The sequence below is a fragment of the Talpa occidentalis genome, unplaced genomic scaffold (genome assembly GCF_014898055.3).
Source record: "Talpa occidentalis isolate TD23 unplaced genomic scaffold, MPIMG_talOcc4v2.1, whole genome shotgun sequence".
Lineage (NCBI taxonomy): Eukaryota > Metazoa > Chordata > Mammalia > Eulipotyphla > Talpidae > Talpa > Talpa occidentalis.
The window spans coordinates 39846041-39870518 of record NW_026555331.1 but is presented as its reverse complement, the minus strand read 5'-3'; the positions used below and the strand labels follow the sequence as shown (position 1 = coordinate 39870518).

Genomic DNA, 24478 nt, shown 5'->3' with positions numbered 1-24478 from the left:
CCTAAGCTGAATGTTAAGCTAATGAATTATATTATTTCTAAAGTAGCATGCATCATAAATTTATTTTTTCTAAAGATTACTTCAGCTGCCTCCTACATATGATACATAATAATTATATTTTCATTCAGTTTATATTTTATAACTTCATTCATATCTTATTTAATCACTGAGTTATTGAAATGCATGCTTTTAAATTTTCAAATGTGGGTTTTCTTAATTTTTTTTTACTTCTAACTCACTGCTTTGTCAGAAAAAGGATTTTGCAAGAAAATAATTTTAGTGAGTTCAAACTAAGTTTATAGTCTACCAACAGTTTAAAAAAATTTCTATGGATTCTTAATAAATATGCACATTTCCTTTGAAAGTAGATTAAATTACTAAGTTACTACCTAGCTAGTGTGCAGTAATCTTAAAAAATCAGCTAACTCGGGCCTCCCAGGTGGCGCAGTGGTTGAGCGCTGGGTTGCGAAGCTGCCCGCGGCCTCTGCGGCGCCGGTTCGATCCCCGGCTGCTCCCCGGCCACCGAAGGAGGGTCCCACATGGCGCGCAGACCTCTCCTGCCGCCCGCTGCTCCCCTCAGCAGTGTACTTCGGTCCTTCTGCCTGCTCTGCTCCCCGCTCTGGCTCTGGTGAATTCTCTCGCCCTCCCGGCTTCTGACTGTACCCAGTGCATGTATAAACCAAAACAAACAAACAAACAAAACAAATAGATAAATAAGACATGCCTCTAGAAAATTAAAAAAAAAAAAAAAAAAAAAAAAAAAATCAGCTAACTCATTAACTCCTAAAAAAGCATTATTGTTTCCTGGTTTGGTTTTGATGCTGTTTCTACATGTTTCCATTGACATCTGGTGAAGATTGATTCACTAACCAACGCTATCCTCTTCTATAGTAAACTAAATGTTTGAGAAAAGGGACATCTGATGCATTTCATTTACAGGTCTTAGTATAATGACTCAAATATTTTACACACTCAAAAATGACTCAATTCATGAATGGACAAATGAGTCAATGAGTTTTGTTTAAGTCTCAAGCGGAAACATATTAAAAAGAGACTATCAATATTCCAACTTGATTTTACTATGAGAAACACAATGGAAACACTAAAAATTACTCTTTTTTTTGTTTTTTTAAAGATTTATTTATTTATGCATACAAGAGCTGGAGTACAGACCAGAGATGTGGGGGGGGGGGGAGAAGGGTGAGAGGATTCACCAGAGACAGAGTGGGGAATAGAACAGGCAGACTGAAATACACTGCTGAGGTGAGCAGCTGGCGAGACAGGAGAGGTCTGCTGCACCATGTGGGTTGCTCTTTGGCTGGCCGGGGACCGAACTCATGCTGCAGAGGCTGTGGATTGCTTTATATAGTGGTGCCTAACCTCCTGTGCCACCAGGGAGGCCCTAAAATTACTTTATAAGAAAAAATTGTTTATACACTGAAAACTATTAGACAACAATGAATAAAATTGGAAAAGACAAAAATAAATGGAAAGATATTTATAGATTGGAAGAGTCAATATTGTTAAATTGGCCATACTAGTACTCAAAATCATTTATGGATTAAATGTAATCCCTATCAAAATTCCAATGACATTATTCACAGAAATATAAGAAATCCTAACATTTGTGTGGACTCCAAACAGTCAAAGCAATCTTGAAAAGGGAAAAACAAGGCTGAATGCATCATACTCTCTGATTTCAAACTAGGTTTTCAGTTATAGAAACCAAACAGTATGGTACTGGCATAGATCAATGAACAGAGAGTCCAGTCCACAAATGAACCCAACCATGCATGTATGAACCATTAATTTATGACAATGGAGTCAAGAATACAAAATGGGAAAAGGACAGTATCTTCAATAAATGCTTTTAGGAAAACTGGACAGCTGCATGCAAAGAATAACACAGGACCTTATATCATACACAAAAATTAACTCAAATGGATTAAAGACTTGGACATAAGACCTGAAACCATAAAAATCCTAAAAGGAAACATAACACGTAAGTTCTTTGACATTAATTTTGGTGATGATTTTTTGGATTTGAAACGAAAAGCAAAGCAACAAAATCAAAAATAAAAAAAAAGAGTATAATAAGCTAAAAAGTTTCTGCACAGCAAAGAAAACCATTAACGAAATGAAAAGGAAGCCTACCAAATATTTGTGACCATGCATGAGGCTAATATCCAAAATACATTTAAAAAATCATACAACTCAAGGCAAAAACCAAGGAAACAATGCAATTTTAAAAAGGCAGAGATTCTTAATAGATAGTTATCCAAAGAAGACACAAATATTGCCAACAGGTATATGTAAAGGTACTCAATCCCTAGTAATCCGAGAAATGTAAGTAAACACCACAAATAAGATATCTGCTCATACCTGTTAAGACAGCTATTATCAAAAATACAAAAAAGTAACAAGTGTGGCAAGGCTGTGAAGAAAAGAGAATTTTTGTGCACTCTCAGAAGAAGAGTAAATTGGTGCAGCCACTATGGAACAATATGGAGGTACCTCAAAAAAATTGAAAGTAGCACTACCATATGCTCTAGCAATTCCAATTCTTGGTATTTATCCAAAGAAAATGAAAACACTGACTTGTAAGTGATATGTGACCCCCCCATGGTCAATGCAACATTGTTTAAAATAGCCAAAATAGGGCCTCCCCTGGTGGCGCAGTGGTTGAGCGCTGGGCTGCAAAGCTGCCCGCAGCTTCTGCAGCCAGTTCGATCCCTGGCCGCTGGTGAGGGTCCCCACATGGCGCAACAGACCCTTCCTGCTGCGCCCGAGGCTCCCCTCAGCAGTGTATTTTGTCAGTCTGCCTGCTCTGTTCCCAAGTCTGGCTCTGGTGAATTCTCTCACCCTCCCGTGCTTCTGACTATACCCAGTGCTTGTATAAATAAATACATCTTTAAAAAAATAAATAAATAAAATAGCCAAAATATGAGGATAATTATTATTTGTTGTTAGGTGAACAAAGAAAGCTTAGGACATATATATATATATATATACAATGAAATAAGCAATAAGACCAAGAAATCTTGCTGTTTATGACAATATGAATGGATCTTGAGGGCATTAGGTTAAGTGGAATAAGTCAAACACAGATAGACAAATACTGTATGATCTCACTTATAGGTTGAATCTTAAAAGGAAAAATAAGTTGACCAATACAAAGAACAGACTAGTGGTTGCCAGAGGCACAGGGTGGAAAGTAAAGGGAGTACAAAGGTACAAACTTACATTTATAAAATAAATATGTCATGAAGATATACTAGGCAACATGGTGATTACAATTAATAACGATAGTGCACATTTGAAAGTTACTAAGTGAGTAGACCTTAAAAGTTTTTAATAGAAGAAAAACAATTTTAAATATGTATGGTGACAGATGTTAAGTACATTTACCATGGCAATCATTTCACAATATATATAAATATTGAATTAATATGTTTTCTACTTCAAACTAATATTGTGCTATATGTCAATTATTCCTCAACTGAAACAAAAGGTTTAGGCAAATTTTCTAGATTAGTTGTCTAGAAATTTGCCCTACCCTATCACAATATCCTTCTGAGAAATTCTCAGATTTGAGTAGAATGGAGTATTTTTAGGCCAAATGAGACTTTGCAATAAAGTATAATTGCTCTGTGTGGACAAAGCAATACAAAAACTTGCGTCCCAAAAGAAGATGCAAAACCAAGCTCTCATAAATTGTAGAGGGGACAAAAACCACAGAAATGCACTGTTAGTGAGTTGTCCACGTAACCTTCCACTCAGATTGAGGGATCTCCCAATCTGAATGCCACATGCACACTGAAACTGGTAGTTTGAGTCCATTCTAAAGTAAAACCACTACTTTGAGATTGTAAGTTCAGGAAAACAATCACAGTCAATGCACTTCACAGTCATAAAGTTCTTGGATAGTCACAGTTTAAATACTATGACTAGAAAAGGGTTTTATTTATTTGTTTGTTTGTTTTGCATTAAGGTAACACTGGAATACAATACTGAATATGATTGGTCCTTAGACTGCTTCAGGTTTGTTAGAAGACAGGAATTAATCCACACTTCCTTACATCATTAAAATACTGTGTCAGGGCCTCCCTGGTGGCGCAGTGGTTAAGCGCTGGGTTGCGAAGCTGCCTGCAGCCTGTGCAGCGCCGGTTCAATTCCCGGCTGCCCCGCGTGGGTCCCACATGGCGCGCAGACCTCTCCTGCCTCCCACTGCTCCCCTCAGCAGTGTATTTCTTCAGTCTGCCTGTTCTACTCTCCGCTCTGGCTCTGGTGAATTCTCTCACCCTCCTGCGCTTCTGACTGTACCCAGTGCTTGTATAAATAAATAAATCTTTTAAAAAAAATAAAATAAAATACTATGTCAGAGAAGAGTGTTATTTAGTAACATATATACCCAAGTATGTTTTTAATTTTAAATAGCCTTCAGTTGACTTGTTATTTGGTTGGAAAAGGATGGTAAATTTACTCATCTTTAACATATCAGAGAACAAATGCCCTATGACCTCAGAAAACAAAATTAATTATACTTGCAAGCATGTTATTATGGATCCTATATTCTTGAGAGTATGAATTTTCAGTTCTTTCAATAACCCTCCTTATTATAATTTAAATTACAGTTGTCAATAAGTTTGTATTCCTTAGGTCATTTACGTATATTGAGGCTCAGCTTGTGGATTAAAACCATTAGAAATAATTATTTGGCAGGACTTAGGAAGGCAAAAGTTGAGTTTTATTCATACATCCACACATATAAGGGACAGGAAAGCTAGAAGGAAAGGTTCATCGGCATGTTGATGGGCCAGATACAGGGCAAAACCTGGTTCGCACTCAAAGAATCAAGGTTATATTTGTAATTATGGGTGATAGGAGCCCTCGCCATGCTTGAAACTAAAGACATTTAATTCCTGTCACATTTGTCATCCTAATTTTATATCTCATCAGCATGATTTTACTCAGGAAATGAAGTAGCAGAATCTGGAAGAAGTTAGAATAAGACAATTGAAAGCTGTATTTAGGGCAAGAATCCTTAAATTTATTACAGAGTTTCATTAAATACTTGTTTTCTGCTGATGTAAGTTTTTTATGTTAATTGGAAGAAGATCTAAACCCTTCCTAAATTCAGAAGTGTTTAGTAAGCAGGGGCCGTTTTTGCCGCGTTAATATAATGGATGACACCATTGTTTCATTTGGGCAACTGCTCAAAAGAGATGAATAATGAACTGCTTTCTAGGTAATAGTACTTGTGTTGTCCATTGAAGATAATGTAAATCTCAGGTTGCTAGAATTTATGCTTGCAGCCATTCATTTGAGCTAAAGTACTAACCAAGAGGGAAGTACAAAAACAAAAGACAGCTGCAATTTAGTATTTTACAGAAGTAAATTAGCTACCAGAATTGTTTTTTTGTAAAGGCAAAATAATGAAAGTTTGTTTTTCATTTACCCTGTGAAAAACTCTAATAAAGAATCATTAGAATTAAGTTGATGATATTTCCTTTGCTCAAGGCAACAGCTGATTACCATTCTGATCATAAATGTTTCTTTAGTGTGAAGCTAGAATTACATCAAATCACAAGTTCATAATGTGAATTTCTGGGCAGACTCACTTTTCTCATCTGTAGTGTACACCTGTCTTATCTGCTTCCCCCAAGCTGCTATATATTGGGAAACATAAATGTGTGAGATATTGCTATTATTTTGTAAATAATACAAAAATACATCCTATTATATTATTTTTACAAAAATATGTCTTATTACTTACAGGATCTAAAGCATGACTAAAGAGCATTTTAATGTGAACAGAAAAACCACATCAAACTCTGGGGGTAAAGGCTCTGAAAACTACTTGGAGATAAGTAATTTAAGGTCAACGAGTAAAAACTGGTTCAATTTCCCTTGTGACATATCATTCCTTTCCTTTATGAAATACGTAACTGTTACTATAATAGTGATTTTTTTAACTAACATATATTAAACATTTTTATGTATCAGGATCTCCTCTAAGCACTATATATTCATTAAATTAATGCAACCTAAGTGTAGCCATACAGTATACATTCTGATATGAGCAAACCAAGACACAGAGAGGTTAGTCAACCTGTCAAAAATCACACGGCTGGTAAAAGGCAGACCCAGAGTGTGAATATATACACATTTGCCTAGAGTCTTGGCTCTTAAATACTCTGTTAAAATATTTCTTTTCACTACATGACTTCTATAGAAATGAACAACATTTTGCGTAAGAAAGATTTTGAAAATAGTTGAACTATTACTTATTATCCCGCCTAGTCTTAGCAGGTATTATTCAGATGCTTCCCCAATGCCCCAAGATTTATGCTCCTAAGTCTGGCAATAAACCTCATGCTAAAAACATGGCCTAGGCTGCAATGGAATTATCTCTTAACTCCTTTCCTTCCACACAAGTACTCTGGAATGTGGAATTTTAATGCCCATATTTATATAATTGTACTTTATTTTTCTTTCCTGAGCTTTTAACACAAAATCTTTCTTCTTTCTTTGCCATATTTTTTATGTGACCTTTTGCCACTCAACCTGACAATTTCCTCTTTTGACAATTATGGGCAACAGGTATGACTCATTACACAAGTATTAGAATAGAAATTCTTCTGGCTAAATAAGTCTGTACCTATGTTTTCATATCACAGGCTTTTTTTTTCCCCCACTTGGGAACCAATCTATACAAGTTATTCCTCACTATCAAGAATCTAAGGATACTATAAGAAGATGACCTTAGGGGTTCCTAAAATATCAGAAACTCCAAGTTTGGAAGTATTATGGATACACTCTCCAACTGGCATAGAAATGAACAGAGTTACAGTTTGTTCTCTTCTAGACAGACCTGGTGTATGTACAAAGAAATTTCTCCTTACCACTGGGACTGTCCCAAAGGATGAAAGAAGAGCTAGAATATTATGAGATTTCTCTGGACAGATGACAAGAGAAATACAGCAGACCGTCTGCATGACATAGAGAAATAGCTAAAAGATCCTCAGCAGAATCTACCAAAATGATTAAGTCAAAGTCCGAGCAAGACTGGGAAGAATCATTTTTTTAATCAGATAAGCAAGTAAGTAGAAGCAGTTCACTTACATTGCAGTAGTTAACTATCACACATAAGAACCACCAGTAATTTGATTAAAATATATTATTATTATATTACAAATAACATTGGCTAAACCTTATTTTAAAATAGCCTATCCTGAGTATTTAAACCTTTTTGATAATAATTAGTTAGTCCAATATTTTCAAGTTAGCATGATAATCAATGTCTGCATGATCTAGGAAACAAAATGTATTAAGGTCCTGCAGCAAGAATTAGTATATACTGGTACTTCCAATCTCTACTAGCGTCTAGTTCTCTTCCTCTAACAATACAATTGTAGGAAGGATTTCAAAGGAGAGGCCAAGTTAAGGGATATTTTTGATAAGAATTTGTATAAAGCAATCTATTCTTAGTCTGACTAATATAGTGCTTACGTATGTTTTGCCAAAATTTTGAGTTATCAGAGAGTAAGATGGCCATATTCAGTGAGAAAATATTTTTAACTAATGGAACATTTCACTTTCCTCATGAGCATTAGCCTATTGAAAAGGAAGATTGCAAAACATCAGATTCTGTAATGTGAATATATTTTCCTGGGCAAGTCATGCATTACAGAAAACATTAGAGTTGGCAATGACCTATTTTAATCAAGTACCTATGTGAAGTGTTCCTGCTTTATTTCAGTGTAATGGTACATTGGTTTTAAAAAAGTGGGGAATTTATAAAACTATCAACCTTTTGATTTGGAGATCATATTTATATGAATATATTTTGATATTCTAATTTAACATTTTTCATTCAGATGACTTGTCAAGTTGCAAACCAAAGTTTTTATGAACCATTTGTTATATCTAGAAAATGAAATCCATCAAATAATTTAGTAATTTCCAGTTCAGTAATATGCACTTATATATATGTTCTATTACACTCATAACGAATAAAGTGTATGAATGCCTCTGTGTGACAGGAAAAATGATAGTGGAGTGGCCACTCTGGTCACTTTTAGTACTGATTGTGTAGCAACCTTACACAATTAAGGTGGTTGAAAAGAAAATTTCAGTTTAGGGCTTCTCTGGTGGCACAAGGGTTTAAGTCTCAGCACTATAAAGTTTTGGGCAGCCACTGCAGCATGAATTCGATCCCTGGCCAGGGAGTTAACCCACATGGCGCAGCAGACCTTTCATGTCTTGCCCGTTGCTCCCCTCAGCAGTGTATTTCAGTCAATTTGCCTGTTCTGCTCCCCACTCTGTCTTTGGTGAATCCTCTCACCCCCTGCACCTCTAGCCTGTACCCTAGTTTTTGTATGCATAAATATATAAATATTTTAAAAAATTCTCAACAAAATTATATTGGAATATTTCAAGTTTTAATATTCCACAGGATTACTTCCTACTATAAAGCACTTTTAATCTTGTCATTTTGAGAATTTTGTAAGTCTTAGGATAATGTAAACTGCTATCATTATATATATATCAGTTGTCAGAAACAGATGACAAGTTGCCCAGGAGATATAAAGAACTGACAGTCATCAGAGGAACTCATTAAACATGACTCTGCCTTTGTGCAACACTCGTCGTTCCTGTGCGATGTCCACCATTACTCACCTGGAAAGACTCACAGGCTAGAGATCTCACCCCTGGTTCCCAACATGAACATATCCCTGCATGCAGGAAAAAAGAGGACTAAAGGAGCAGGAAATTGATCAGAAAGGTGGGAAAACCCTGGGGCAACTCCAAGTGGGGCAGCCCAGGGAAGAGGCGAGTCCTGGGTCATGGATGTAGAATGAACTCTGGGCATACTGGTTGTTCATTCTCCGGGCATTGCCCTTGGTAGATCACCAGTCATGGGAGCACATGACAGACCAGGGATGCCCAACTGTCCTCGAGCATTTCCTGATACTACAATTTTCCTTCACAGTAGTCAAGTCTCTGAAGTTCTCAAAGGTTGTTACATATGATCTTTACTAAGGCAGCTTTGAAAAACCCATTTTATTGACTGCAATCTGAGAATGTTCTTTCCCCTGGCCAGCCAACTGTTTCTGTGGAATGTCATTCAATCTTCCTTAGTCAACACATCCCCCAGAAAGTGGCTTTAAGCAGAAGCAACAGAAAGAGCCCTTGCTTGTGTTTTTCCAACACTACACTAATGAGTCAGGGCTATGAGGGTAGAGAAAAGGGAGCTAGAATGTTGGCATGAAGCTGGAACTCCGCTCTGTCCAACAATGTGTATTTCTAATATTCCAAAGCAAGAGAGCTCAGGTAGGAAGCACACTTTAAGCTTTCATCTGCCTTTCTACAAGCACTAAAATGTTTAAATATAGTAAATGTTTCTAAAATATTTTCTTTCTTTTTTGACACTATTTGCACACATTAACAGTCTAGTTATATAAGCAAATATTCATCCTTGTTACCATCTTTCCTTCCTGCCTGTCAGCTAACTCTGTTATTCCCATTCAAAGTATGTTTAGCCATAGAGAACAGCAAATGCATATCCCATTGCTAAATTATTCTATCTTACTAGTTTGACTAAGCCTGTATTTCAGTGTGCAAATGTTCCCTTTCTGCCATGCAAATTTCTAGTGCAGCTTCAAGATCCACCCTCAGAAATCATACTTAGTAACTCCCTAGCCAGAAACCTTGCAAAGTTCTGTATAAAGTTCTACCATATAGAGCATATAGGACAAGATCATCTTTTTTAATAAACTGGACATCAGTATCATGTCTTTTTTTAGTTTTCAAATTCAATTTCAATGAAACAATGCAGCATATAGAAGACACTCAATTCTCCTATTAAAGGGCTAATGTTAAGATAAAAATTGCAACCTTTTCATATTATTGATTAAAAAGGTATACATTTTACGCATGATACTACTATTAATTTCCTATTGAACCTATTTAATCAAATATGAGCAATTTTATTTCTCCTTGGAATCAACTTATTTTTTCTTAGAACACTCTAAAGGGAGCTTAACTACTAATCAGATTGTTTTGTAGAACAATGAGCAAATCATTAACAATAAGACAACCACATAAATTATGCAAAAGATCAGTTGGTAAATTTTGAAAAGATTTTTTATTTCTTAATATTCATATTAAACATGCCTGAGAGTATTCTGATATTTACCAAAACAGTCGCTGGTGTCTATAATTCCTAGGTGTTGTTTAATACAAAAACAGCAACTGACTTAGAACAACTGGTTTTTATGACACACCGATAGCTGCGTTTTTCCTCCAGCGCATTGTACTAGCCCCGCTTCCATACATGCTGTTTCTAGCTCGTGATGCTCGTTATCTTAATGGACAATTACAGCTCTCCAACTGATTTCTCAATCATTGCAGTTAATAGAAAGATTTTCATTATTGCTACATTTTCAGTTGTATAGCAAATGCAGTGTACTTATTTCCACTTTTACTATTTTCCTGACTTTGTGAAAACAAACACCCTGTTGTCAAACATAAAGAAAGAATAAATAAAGTATCAAAATCTGATACTACAATGTTGGTATAGTTGTATAGTATTTTTAATAAAAAATATCAGATTTAATAAAAAATATCAAATTTCTCTGTTTCTTAAAAGAGAACAGGATGAAATTTAACAAATATTAACAGAATTGCAGTCACTTACGCTGTATTTCACATTTTTTCCAGATTTTTTAATTATACTCCCTAAACATTTCTAAGTACTAATAAAAATTAAATGAATTTATAATTCTTATACTACTCAGCCTTAATACTTCAGCCAAGTCAAAGCAATGTAATTGATTACTTATTAATTTCCATAAATGGTCTGAGAAATCTAGCAATTTTTAATACTTTATTTTCTCAAAATTGGAACAAAGCATTTTTTTTTTAAAGATTCATTTATTTATTTATACAAGCACTGGGTACAGTCAGAAGTGCAGGAGGATGAGAGAATTCACCAGAGCCAGAGTGGGGAACAGAACAGGCAGATGGATGAAATACACTGCTGAGGGGAGCAGTGGGCACAGCAGGAGAGGTGCCCTCAGCAGCGGCCAGGATTGAACCTGTGCTGCAGAGGCTGCAGGCAGCTTCGCAGCCCAGTGCTCAACCGCTGCGCCACCAGGGGAGGCTTGGAACAAAGCATTTTTCTAAGTTTTTTTCAAAAGATTTATAAAGCAGCAGTCACCTAAATCAGAGGTCAGTATGAAACACAACTTCCAATAATAACTTCTCTCTGTCTGGGTAAACCTCTAGACATACAAAACAGGCATTCGGTTGCTAAGTGGTTAGTTGAAAGTCACACAGATAATAAATGAATGATCTGTGATTCAAATCCAGATCTCTTCACATTTACTTTTCCTTTCCTATCAATAGGAAGAATTATGCAGGAATTGCATAATAGCCTTCTTTTGGCTTTTAAAGAATTCTTCATTTACTCTCACTTCAACTGGCCTTGATACTAAACCCATCATGGATCTATCAACAGACTTCTAATTCTTTATTTTTTATTTTTTTTATTTTAACACTTATCAACTTTTTACATTTTTTTAGACAATATTTGCTTCCCCCCACCCCCTCAGATTGAGTCACATAGAATCTCCTTCCCCAAGGCACCCATGCACCATCACCACAGTCCCCTGTGCTCCTCCCTCCCTCCCTCTCACTCCTCTCCCTCTTCCTCCCCTGCAATATGTCTCTGGTTTACAATTGTAAAGCAGTGATAGTGAAGGCAAAGATAAACACCTGGGATTACATCAAAGGAAAAGCTTCTGTACAGCCAAAGAGACATTAACCAAAACAGAGAGACACCCCACTGATTGGGAAAAAAATCTTTGCACTTCATTCAACTGATAAGGGACTGATCACAAAGATATACAAAGAACTCACAGGGCTCAACAAAAACAAAATAAACAATCCAGTCAAGAAATGGGCAGAATGCAAATGGCCAACAGGCATATGAAAAAATGTTCAACATCCCTTATCATCAGGGAAATGCAAATCAAACCACACTGAGATACCACCTTACACCAGTGAGAATGGCACATATCAAAAAAAACTAGCAACAACGAATATTGGGGAGGATATGGTGAAAAAGGAACTCTCCTACATTGCTGGTGGGAGTGCAAACTGGTCCAACCACTGTGGAAAGCTGTCTGGAGGTTCCTCAATCTATTAAAAATGGAGCTACCATACGATCTGGCAATTCCACTACAAGGGATCTACCCAAAGGACACAAAAACAGTGATCTGATTCTTTTTTTTTTTTCTCTTTATTTTTTTTTTTAAATAATAAATTTTATTTTTATATTCCCCCATACAATTGCAAACGCCCCATTCTGACCCCAATCCTTCCCCTCCCGCCCCCCAACCCCCAAAAAGTGTCTCTGGTTCATAGTTTTTTGTTGATTTTGATTTTCGCTTTCTTATATTCATTTTCCTGGTCCCTTATTTAAGTTTTCTAGATTCCTGCTATGAGTGAGACCATCCGGTATTTTTCTTTTTCTTTTTGGCTTATTTCGCTGAGCATAATCCCTTCCAACGCCATCCATGTTGCTGCAAATTGCATGTGTTTATCTTTTTTGAATGCTGAGTAGTATTCCATGGTATATATGTACCACATCTTCTTGATCCAGTCATCTATTTTTGGGCATTTGGGTTGTTTCCAAAGCTTAGCTATTGTAAACAGTGCTGCTATAAACATAGGGGTGCAGGTGCTCTTTGGAATTGATGTTTCTGTGTCCTTTGGGTAAATACCTAGGAGTGGAAATGCTGGATCATATGGAAGCTCTATGTTTAGTAGGTCCAGAAATCTCCACACAGCTCTCCATAGTGGTTGGACCAGTTTGCACTCCCACCAACAGTGCAGAAGAGTTCCTTTTTCTCCACACCCTCGCCAACATTTGTTGTTGCTAGTTTTTTTAATATGTGCCATTCTCACTGGTGTGAGGTGGTATCTCATGGTAGTTTTGATTTGCATTTCCCTGATGGCAAGTGATGTTGAACATTTTTTCATATGTCTGTTGGCCATTTGCATTTCCTCTTCAGAGAAGTTTCTTTTTAGCTCTTCTGCCCATTTTTTGACTGGATTATTTTCTTTGTTGTTGCTGAGTCTCATCAGCTCTTTGCAGATTTTTGTGATCAGTCCTTTATCATTAGTGTTGGGTGCAAAAATGTTCTCCCAGTTGGTGGGGTTTCTCTTTGTTTTTGTTATTGTCTCTTTATTTTTTTGTGGTACCCTTGCAGGCGGCCAGGAAACGAACTGGCGCTGCAGAGGCTGCGGGCAGCCTCGCAGCCCAGAGCTCAACCACTGCACCAGGGGAAGCCCAACAGTGATCTAATTCTTATACTGTAAGTCAGTTGGTGAAAAATCTCTTAAGAGAAGCATTTGGAAAATGGTGATTTAAAACATTTTATTTTCTTGTAAAACAATGACTAAAAGTAAAAGCTCTATTCTTATTTCATATAAATATTTATAAATATATTTAGTGGCTAGTTCAGCCAACTTCCATTCTTGCTATTGACAACTTAGAGTTTTGACTTTTTTTCTTGTTTTCTACTTTTCCCCCTAAAGTTCATTATTAGTACTTTCCTGGTATTACTGCTTTCCATATTGTCTTAAATAATTAATTGCAAATATGACTGTTTTCTTAGAATTTCTTATAGTTTTTGTTGAATGACTATTAAGTATACTGTATAGCAAAAAGTAATATTCTATGGATATTTACTTAAAAGTGAAGTTTCAGAATATACAAAATATATGTTCTTTGTATATATAATTAATCAATTAATAATATATTACATAACCTATATTATATAAAATATTATAGTTTATATTAACTATCATATAATATATAATATGGTATATATACTATATCATATATACTAAATATATATAATATGATAAATATATAATATGTATATAATCTTCCAGATGGCTACAGTTACTCATTCTTGACATATGAATGACTTTTAATTCCTATCCTTTTTTTTTCTTCAGGTCTATTGGGCACATTTAAAAAAACATCAAAATCATAATTGGGTTGCCCTATCTCTACCTATCACTCTACTTCACACTAAAAATTGATTGCAAAAGGAGAGTCTGTAAAACCTGGAATATAAAAGATAATGAAAACCGATATCTTGATTTATCTGGCTCAAGCTGAACAGATTTGAAAAAGGCATTTACTGAGTAGTAAACTTGAAAAATAAATGAGTATATCTTTGTGAACTGGTTCATAACACTTGGTAAACAGTAGAAATGAAAATTCTGATAGGACAATTTTTTAGAAGACTGTTACTTCCTTAGTGAAAATCCTATTTTCTCTCTACTCCTTAACTTTATAATACACTTGTCAGTTATTTCAGAAATTCAGCTTCAACAACCTAACCAGCATGCATTTGACTTTCTTACTATTATGATTATAATTAATAATATTTATTTAAACAACACTATACTTATCCAAGCCTTTTATATAATTATGTCATTTACTTGTCACAATATCCCTTATAAAATAGATATTATCCTGGAGGTAGAGCATACGTCTCCACTCCCTAAGCTAATGGGCTATGAATAGTGACTCCTTTCCAAAGAATATAATATGGGGAGGGTGAAAGAGCAGTCTCACAGCATAGAATCCTGAAAAACACTACCATTTGCAAATGATCAAGATTAACATCCACATTGACAAATCCTATTTTTAGTGTATATTCTTGATATGATAGATGAACATAACACTTTCTCAGTGGTCTTCCTCTCAAATCCCATAGCCCCAATCAAACCAGGAGAAAAATACCAGTAACTACTAATTGAGGAACACTCTACCAGAAAATCTGATCAAATAGCTCAAAACTGTCAAGGTTCTCAAAACAAGAAAAGTATGAGAAGGGCCTCCCTGGTGGCGCAAGGGGTTAAGCATGGCACTATGAAGCAATCCATAGCCTCTGCAGCACGAGTTCGATCCCCAGTCACCAGGGAGCAACCCACATGGTGCAGCAGACCTCTCCTGACTGGCCTGCTGCTCCCCTCAGCAGTGTACTTCAGTCAATTTGCCTGTTCTGTTCCGCACTGTCTCTGGTGAATCCTCTCACCCCCCGCATCTCTGGCCTGTACCCCCACTCTCGTATGCATAAATAAATAAATCTTTAAAAAAAAAAAGTATGAGAAACTGTCACTTCAGGAAGAGATGACTAAGGAGAACTGACAAGTCAAGTGTAATATGGTATCCTGGATAGTATATTAGAACAGGGAAAGGACATGATTAAAAAAAAAAAAAGTGTATCTGAATAAAGTGTGAACTATAGTTAACCATCTGGGCCATTGTGACATATGTGTCATTTATCGTAAGATGTCAATTATCGTACAAATATTTTCTGGAGAATATGGAAACTATATATTGATGTTATTATCACAACTTTTCTGTAATTCAAATTAATTCTAAACTAAAAATTTTATATAAAAAGGCAAGAAAAAATTCACACACACAAATATAAACAGATATCTTAATAATTAGAAGAGAAAGTTTCTCTGAGAAACAGTGATATGTCTGAATTACCAGCAGAGGCTAGATTTAAGCCAGTAAGACTTTGAAAAAGAAGCTTTTTCCTTCAATCTAACAGAATTGCCTCTTGAATAGCATTCATCTTAAAGACCTGACTGAGCCATGAATTAAACAGAGTAGATCCTTATTTGCCAAAAGTTGAGCAGAAAGAGAAGGGTTAATTGTTAGAAATTTTTATACATGTGCATAAAATCAGCAACTCACACATGGATCAGACACATCGATAGTTATAAGTGCTAATTTTCCCAACAAAGCATATGGTTGGGCATTTCGTTTTCAAAAAGGTAGAATCCAATCATTCAGATTCCAATTTCTGCAGTCATGGCTTTAGGGAACTTTTCTGCAGATGCTGGTTTCATTTTCTCTGGCTCTATCTTTTCATTTATCCAGAGGTCATTCTTATCTCTCCTCTTGGTTGAACTTCAAGGTTGTCTCAGCTTATCTTCCTAATGTCTGTGCACCTGGTGTCCCTGATCTTATTAAAACAGCTTTCATCGCCTGTTTTCAGCTTCTGATTTTTCTAGGCAATATTTTTAAACCATTTATTTTTCTTTTACAAATTCTATCTTATATAGGTGACTATTTTCTATGTCAAGCTTATAACCAGGAACAATGTAAATGCTAAAAAAAAGGGGGGGATTTATTATTTTAATCATCAAAGGTAGGACCTAAGAAAATTACAATGTTTGGATTTGTAAAAATAATTTTATTTATTTACAATTAGCCTGTATCTAATAGAATCAATCTTTCAGCTAAACTGATAAACGGGCTAATATTCTTTCTTTCCAAAATTAAAATTTGAATGGTCAAATGAATTTTCCAATGTTGAATGATCCGAATATGTGTTCATGTAACCTACTTAATACTTTGCTTTATCTTTGAAATCTAGCTTTGTTTGTGGTAAGTTGGATTCTGACCTCTTTCCCAGTCTATGAAGGGAAGTCCCAATACATAATATTTTTCTATGGTTACTATTAGAGACTCTCAGTGCCCATTATTAAACCTGAGCCTCACAAGATTTCTCTTATAGCCCCATGAGCTGCACGGTCACTGATCTTGCTACTCATCCATCCAACACATCAACTTTTCCACAGATAAGAGACCAACATCTGGAGAAGCAGCTTCAAGTGCCCCTGGGGTGGAGATATGAGAGCAGACCACAGGAACAGGGTCTGGGCATCAGTGTGCACAGACATCAGTGTGCACAGACCCTGATGGAAAAGAATGGTTGTTTTGGGGACTGCCAGTGCCTGCAAACTGGGAAGTAGGAGGACATTTCCAGATAAATCGATCAGCCAGGCAGTGATCCAGAGGCATCTCTTTACTTGACTTTCTAGTTTTGCATTCCTAACCCTACCTATATTTCCTTATTCATATCAGTGCAAAACCAAAGCTGGACAGTAGCTAAAGAAGTAAAAACAGATTTTACTCAGGGCTATTACAATGGGAGGAAAAGAATGTTGGTAGAGAACTGGGCTTAATTTTGAATGAAGCATTGGTAAGTGGGAATTTACAGTCCATAAGCAGGATGTAAATCAGTGGATGGAAAATTATTAAGAGGTATTGTCAGGGGTGGAGGTATAGGGAATATAGATAAAAAATTCTAATAAGATTCCTCCTGAAGACAGGCCAGGGTAATCAGATATGATGGTAAGAATAGTGGAGGGTGAAGAACCAGATCAGATATTTGAAGTTATTTGCAACTTGTACATGTCAGTGTCCCTTCCACAAATCTCTTTGAAGATGAAGCACATTTGCAAAAGAATCAGAGTAAACCAGTAACTCTACTAGGGTTTACACTTGCTTCTCACAGAGTCTAGCCTCTCACAAAGAGGTTTAGGACTCTATCTCAGCTTCTAAAGAACACTCACTTGAGAGTCAAAATCTGTCCCTACCAGCTTCAATAGATGTTTGTCCGGAGCAATGGTTCAGGAGTCAGACTCACCAATGGATCCCGGATCAATCAGTCAGCAGTGAAAACAAAGACTTCAAAGGTGCACACTTAGGGTCCTGGGTGAGTGGTCCGGGGGTCCAGTGATGAATCTGATCCTATCCAAGTCGTAGCACCATAACTGTCAAAGAAAAACCAGAGCTAGACAGTAGTGAAAACAGTAGGAACAGATTTTATTCAGGTGAATGCATTAGGGGAAAAGAGAACTCAGTATAGAACTAAGCTCGTCCCAAATATAGCATGGGAAAGTGGCAAATGTCAAGTTGGTAGGTGGGTCATTGGGTGGGACATTTCTAAGAAGAACTATCAGGGCTGAGGGGGATTCTAGCATAACTAACCTAGTAGGATTCTAGCTAAAGATGGGACAAGGTAAGCACACATTACCTGGGGGATGACAGGGGATGAGGAACCCAATTAGAAATGAAAGGGTTCTGGTTAAATTGACTTGGAAATGTTCTTGCTAAAGCTGGATTTTACAAGGAAATGTACAGATGGGCCTAGGAGACGGTTCAGGAGGCTGATTAAAGTTTGGTCAAGCAAAGAATCTTGGTCACTTACCCCATCATTTTGAAATAATCTCCTTTTGTGAAAAAATCCCCAGGGACTCAGATATTCCCCAGGGTAGGTACATAGTTTAAATATCTTTTTATCCCCAGGGCATAAGTGAGCTTTGGCAAGTGGTAGAACTTTCATAAATATATGTAGAATTGTTGAACTCCTTCAGGATAGAAACTAAAATGGAAATGTGAAGACCATCCCAGAAAGTGAGTGTGTGTGTGTATATATATATATATATATATATATAAACATTTTGCTTTACTTTCCATTTGTTTATTGATGCTAATATCTTGAAAATGACCTGTGGGATCAAGAGCAAAATGAAACTTAATGACAATAGTGATATGATACTGGCAGATATGTATAGAATTATTTTTCCTGAATAATGTTAGCCAGTTAAAAGATCATAAAAAGCTAGAATTATTGAAAATAAGTAATTATAAAGTCAAAAATTAAAGATGATTCAATTCAACCATAAGAAAGAGTCTTTGAAATGAAGCAATAATCCGCAGGGAGAGCTATATTTAACTATCATTATTTTGGTTCCAGGGTTAGAGTATTGTTTAAGTCAGATTCATAAACAGAGCTTTCATGTTGTTTAACAATTCTCAGATTTGTATCCTTTCTGACGTCAACCCTGTCTCTAAAGTGACAGAGTAGTAACACACGTTTCCCTTCAAATAATGCTGTTTTCATGAATGAAAGTAAGAAGTGAGATGGGAAAAACATGTCTAATGAAATTGCATCTTTCTATTTTTCTGATTGTATTCAGGCTTTCCTCTGCTCCCACACTGCTCCTTCCCTGAGGTTCCTACAATAACAAAGAAACACAAAGGTTTACTGTTGGTGAGCAGTAGTCCCAGCTCCTGCTGTGTCCTTAAAGGTTTGCCAAGAACTGCAGGAGTCAAATCTATCATTCAGTGATTCAAAAGTAATTTTAAGACTGAAAAAGTCCCGAAAAGAGTCTATCCATTGCCTGAATCACTTTAATTCTTTCTAGGTTGCAAAAATTGGATCAGTTTCTACCATTTTAACAACATTCTTAGTTTTTTAAAAGAAATCCCTTGCAAAATTTTCAACCACTGGCATGTAAATACTATTAAATGACTTGCTATGGTTATTCAAATAGAACTTGTATTTTAAAGCTCAAATGACCTAGATGTCAGCTACTTTAGTTAAAAAAAAAAAAACTCATTTCACAGATTGTGAAACTGGTGTGTACAGAAATTAAACCACTTGCTCGTCGCTATATAGCTAAAGATCTAAGATAGGAATTCTGTGAGATTATAAGACAAGTGATATAGTCACTATGCTCTTCTTCTGTCCAGAAACATTAATGAAGATCAGTTTTACTTTTTTTTTTTTTTTTTTTTAAAGATTTATTTTATTTATTTATTTATACAAGCACTGGGTACAGTCAGAAGCACGGGAGGGTGAGAGAATTCACCAGAGCCCAAGCAGGGAGCAGAGCAGGCAGAAGGACCGAAGCACACTGCTGAGGGGAGCAGCGGGCGGCAGGAGAGGTCTGCGCGCCATGTGGGACCCTCCTCCAGTGGCCGGGGAGCAGCCGGGGATCGAACCGGCGCAGCAGAGGCTGCGGGCAGCTTCGCAACCCAGCGCTCAACTGCTGCGCCACCGGGGAGGCCCCAGTTTTACTTTTAAAATAGATCCAAAATATTTGACAAGTCTTTCCCAAAATTAACAGTGATTGACCCATTGAAAACTTCCCTCACAGCATGCGAATTTCATTTTGTGGAAACATGTTCAATTCAACCAGCTGTGAATGCCTCCTATTTGTAGGGAAATAGAAGCCAGTCATAACATGATAGAATTTGGAAGCAACAGCATTTTGAATATGTCCTTTCTAGCATATCTATGGAAAAAAAAATCACATACTGTCAATTAAAGAAAACCATTATTGTAACTTTTGAAAACTGTACCTTGTGTGCTAAGATTTAGATAAATACAGAGTTTGAACATCTACTACTATAAAAACTAATCTGAACTTGTGCTTTCATTTTTGTCTTTAGAAATCATTCAGTATTCTAGGACCTGGGACCCTCTCTTGGCTTCTCCTATACCCTCAGGAAAATGACACCTACTCAAGCCAGGTAAGGGCTGGGCCTGCATGGTCATGGCATACTGCTAACCTCTGGCCCCTTGTTCTACCCTAGATGCGTATGTGGGTTTTTGGTGCTGCCTGGGACTAAGCATCAAAATATATTCAGAAAGCAAACTGGCAAAGTTTCTTTTACAATCAATTCTTAAGGAATTTTCTAAGAAGAAATACAAATTACTGACATAAGCATGTATACAGCATGTTGTTATCACCTTGGTTTCTTCCCTCCTTCCTAACCTGTCCTTCCATAATATCACCCTGTAACACACACACATATATACACACACATACCATTTCATCCCTATCAGAAAAACTGTAACACACATGCCTGATACAAGATCCCTGGCTTTTATCTTCCATAGCAGAAAATATGTCCATATTTTATGACTGTGTTTTTCTTGTAGGAAAATTTTGTTAGGTCACAATAACCAAATGTTACTTTTTTCTTCTAGGACCTATTTAAGTAATTCTGAACATAATCATATGAATGTCTTCAAAATTAGAACCATACATTCATTACAATTATGTCAATTTTCTTTTGTTCTACTCTTAAGAAAAATAATTATTGCTTTACAAACAATATATTTTCTCAGTTTCTTATAGTTCAAATTCAATAATTTCATTTCCTTAAATTTTAAAAGTGATTGTCACTTTACATACTTTTAGATTTTCTTAAAATATTTAATAAAGCAAAATTTTTATTTATTTATTTAAGCTAATGAATTTCTCAGTGAGAAATTGGTTACACTTAAAATTTAAAACTTGTATTTACTCAACAAACACACGAGATAATTTTTGCTCTTAAGGGCCATAATGCCTTGGAAAGACAGCTAGGTATACATACTATTAAATACCTATGGATAGTGCTATCTAGTATCTATAAAAGTAAGAGAACAGAGGATGGAGTCACCTTTAGCAGTCAGGAAGATTTACTAGAGGTCATATATATGCAGAATTATGTATATGCAAAAAAACATAGACAATGGGGAAACAAAAATACAAACAGAAAGTTAATTATAGTTTGTAATCACTGTTGACTGTTACTGGCATATTTCATGCATCTAGTAAATATAGTATCATTCTAAATAGATCAATTCCCTCAAAGATATTTACCATTTATGGAATACAATATCACTAATAGTGAGACTTGGTCTAACTATTTTTTATTACCATGAATTCTACTAGAATATGAGAATATAAGCTCATGAGGAGGACAGGGATTGTTTGTTTCTTTTGTTCACCAATGCACGATAAACATTAAGAATAATACATGACTTATTCTATGTACTGGATAAATATTTGTCAAATTCAATAAAAGAATGAATAACTTGCCATTTCATTTTTATAAGTATCTACAAAGTGTACTCCCCATGGAATACATTGGCTCTCACTCTCCTATGAAAAGTGATACAAAAAGAAATAACATTGAACCTGGTCTTAATGAAATTTATAACCAAATACAGACAACACTGAGATCAGTGAAAGTTTTTCTCATATTTCTGAAAGAGACATTTGCCAGAATTAGATAGGCTGAGAGTAGGATGAATTAATCACATGAGAAGAGCACCTAACATAACTTCCTGAAGCTGGGAAAGTGAGTGGAATGATTGTTTCTCCTGTGTAAGCCTTGCTTCACATCTCCTCCTTCCCTATTGCTTTTCCAGGCTGCCTGTGTTAACACTTCCGCTGGGTTAATATAATTCTCTTTCTTGTCTGCCTTCAAGAGAGGAAGATCATTAAAATGCACCTAGTTCTGTGGTCAGAAGTCTATACTTATGATCAGTAGCTAAAATAGGTTTTCAATTTCAAAAACTATGAATAGTTTACCAAAGTGAGTTTTCAGTGAATCAGCTGTAAGGAATACTAATTCTTTTCTAACACATCAAGTCTCTCCCTGATTAAAAAAATCACTCTCTACCTAAGCCCTTATTTTCCTTCCTTAAATCTCTCCCTCCTTTGTTTGAAAACAAAGGAAATCACTTTAAAAAGTGAGGCTAAATTACACCTTATATGTAAAAAATATGCCTTTTCAGCAAAATTTTTCCTGTGATTTTCATACCACCTGGTGCACAGTAAGTGTTAAATAACTGCTTATAATAAAAGGGGCTAGAAAAACTCCAAAAATATTTTCATTTCTGACCTGGGAAAAATGAATTATGCTATCATTGTTCTCCTATCTCAACACCTTAGAAATTTTGTCATTTCTTTTTAGAGAGAGCAGATACAGTACAAAAGTTGGAATACTGCAGGGAGAAAAATAGAGAATGATCAATAGTAGGAAGTAATGTAAAAGAAAACATACTTGATTAAGTTCAATCTAATTTACATAAATTATATAGCCATGATTCAGAGATTTCATCTCCCATTTAGAAACAACACAATTATTTTGGAACCACATAAAAATCCAAAGAACTTGATGCTGTGGTTGCACGAGGAAGCATGTCCCCTAACTTCCTCCTTTTCTTCCCAACTGTCACCATTCATCTTCTCTGAGTTACAAATGAAGAAAATGAAAACTCTGAGGCACAAAGAGATTAAGTGGCTTGTCTAGTAGCTAAATTGTTTTTTCAACTAATTCTGACTAATTCCAGAGTTATTTTCTTTAGGAAGCTATAAATGATGCTATTTACTTATAGGGTCTATATAGCTGTCTGGATAATTTCTGCCAAGACAAAGTTATAATTTTAGACTAAAATTCAGTTAAACTTGTGAACAAAATTTCACAAGAGCATTAAATTAGAAAAAAATGAAAACAATACTGTTCATATATTAGCAAGGATACAACTTGTGGCATTTTGTCTTGCTACGTGTCTATTGTGAAGGAATTTAGTAACATCTATCACAATCTAAATTGGTAAGAGTACTTAAGAGAATGGATCCTCTAAACCCTGATGAATAATTCAAAATGGCAGAAAGAGCAAAATATACATAGAGATCCACTTCATCATTATTTATAACAGAAGGAAAATAACTTCGCAACAATTAAGGATTATAGGTCTGTTACTAAGGGCATGTTGGTTTCATTAATACTACCCAGATATGGAAAATACTGATTATTATGAAGATTATTTTAGGAAAAGGTACAAATGCTTATGGTACACATTGACTGTGCCTTAGCTCTGGCTACCTCTAAGCACTACGTAGTATCTATCTGTGTTGTCAGTGAGAACAGAAACCATGCAACTCAAAACTGGATTTCTCAACAGTTATTCTGGAATGAACAAGCCATAATCTGATAAATAACTGAATTTTTAAATTTTTACTTTTAGCCCCCACTCCCAAAATTTCATTGCTACTACTAGAGATAGAACATATTAATTTAACTTAGCTGAACAAGTACAGGGAAAGTTATGTACACTACAACATATACTGTATTCAACAAGGGAGCACAGAAAACAGGTTCCTAACGACATCACTGAAAAAGAAAACACCAGATCAATAAGTATATCTGAAATCATAAAAAATTGTCATTTTATCACATTTATTATACATGTCTATATTTCTATAATATAGCTCTACTGCTTTGGTATAATTTCTTATCTGTGTGTTCATTCATGTGAAACATTTCTCTCACACTCATTTTGGAGTGAATGGTTGTTTTTATAAGAGAAAAGTAACTAAAACATAATAAAGATAAAAGATTTATCTTTGCCACTCAATCATCATCAATTCATCTTACTTTTTCACCTAAATTTTATATATATTTTTCCTGATTGCAAAGTTGACTATTGAAAATCTCTGACAGGTTGCTAAAATAAGTATATGTTGATATGTAATTATCCAATTTTATATAGCCCTGAGTATACAAGTTACCCATAAAAAAAGAATATCATCTCTCCATATAAAATAGCTTAAATGACTTCATCAATTTACAAATAAAATCCAAAAGATGGAGCTCTTCTTTTTCTGTCAAGAAAGAAACCAATTAGCCAAGAGCAAAACTATCAGGGAAAAAAAATAACTTTCAATTGAGAAGAGTCAGCTAAGACTTAACAGTGACACTACTGACTAAAACTAGGAGGGGAGAGAGAACATATATATTTATATACATATGTAGATATATATATATGAAATATATATATTTATATATACAGACACACACATATACTATAAACACAGCTATAGGATGGAAAAGCCTTTATATTTCATAAATTAATTCTAACAGATTCCTCAATTACACTTTTACAAATAGTAATCAGACATAATTTAATTCTATCAGATTCCTCAATCACACTTTTACAAATGGTGATCACAC

The 24478-nt window shown here is 35.5% G+C and overlaps 1 protein-coding gene across 2 annotated transcripts in view; it reads right to left on the bottom strand.

The window, feature by feature from the left end:
- The window catches only part of MMP16 (matrix metallopeptidase 16), a 245100-nt gene that overhangs the window by 163604 nt on the left and 57018 nt on the right, over positions 1–24478 (bottom strand). Inside the window, exon 2 of one of the 2 annotated variants that reach the window (XM_054692119.1) lies at positions 17541–17667. The exons of the other annotated variant lie outside the window; for it this stretch is intronic. The gene's annotated coding sequence lies outside the window, so the exon portion shown is untranslated. The remainder of the gene's footprint in view (positions 1–17540; positions 17668–24478) is intronic. 2 annotated transcript variants of the gene reach the window in all.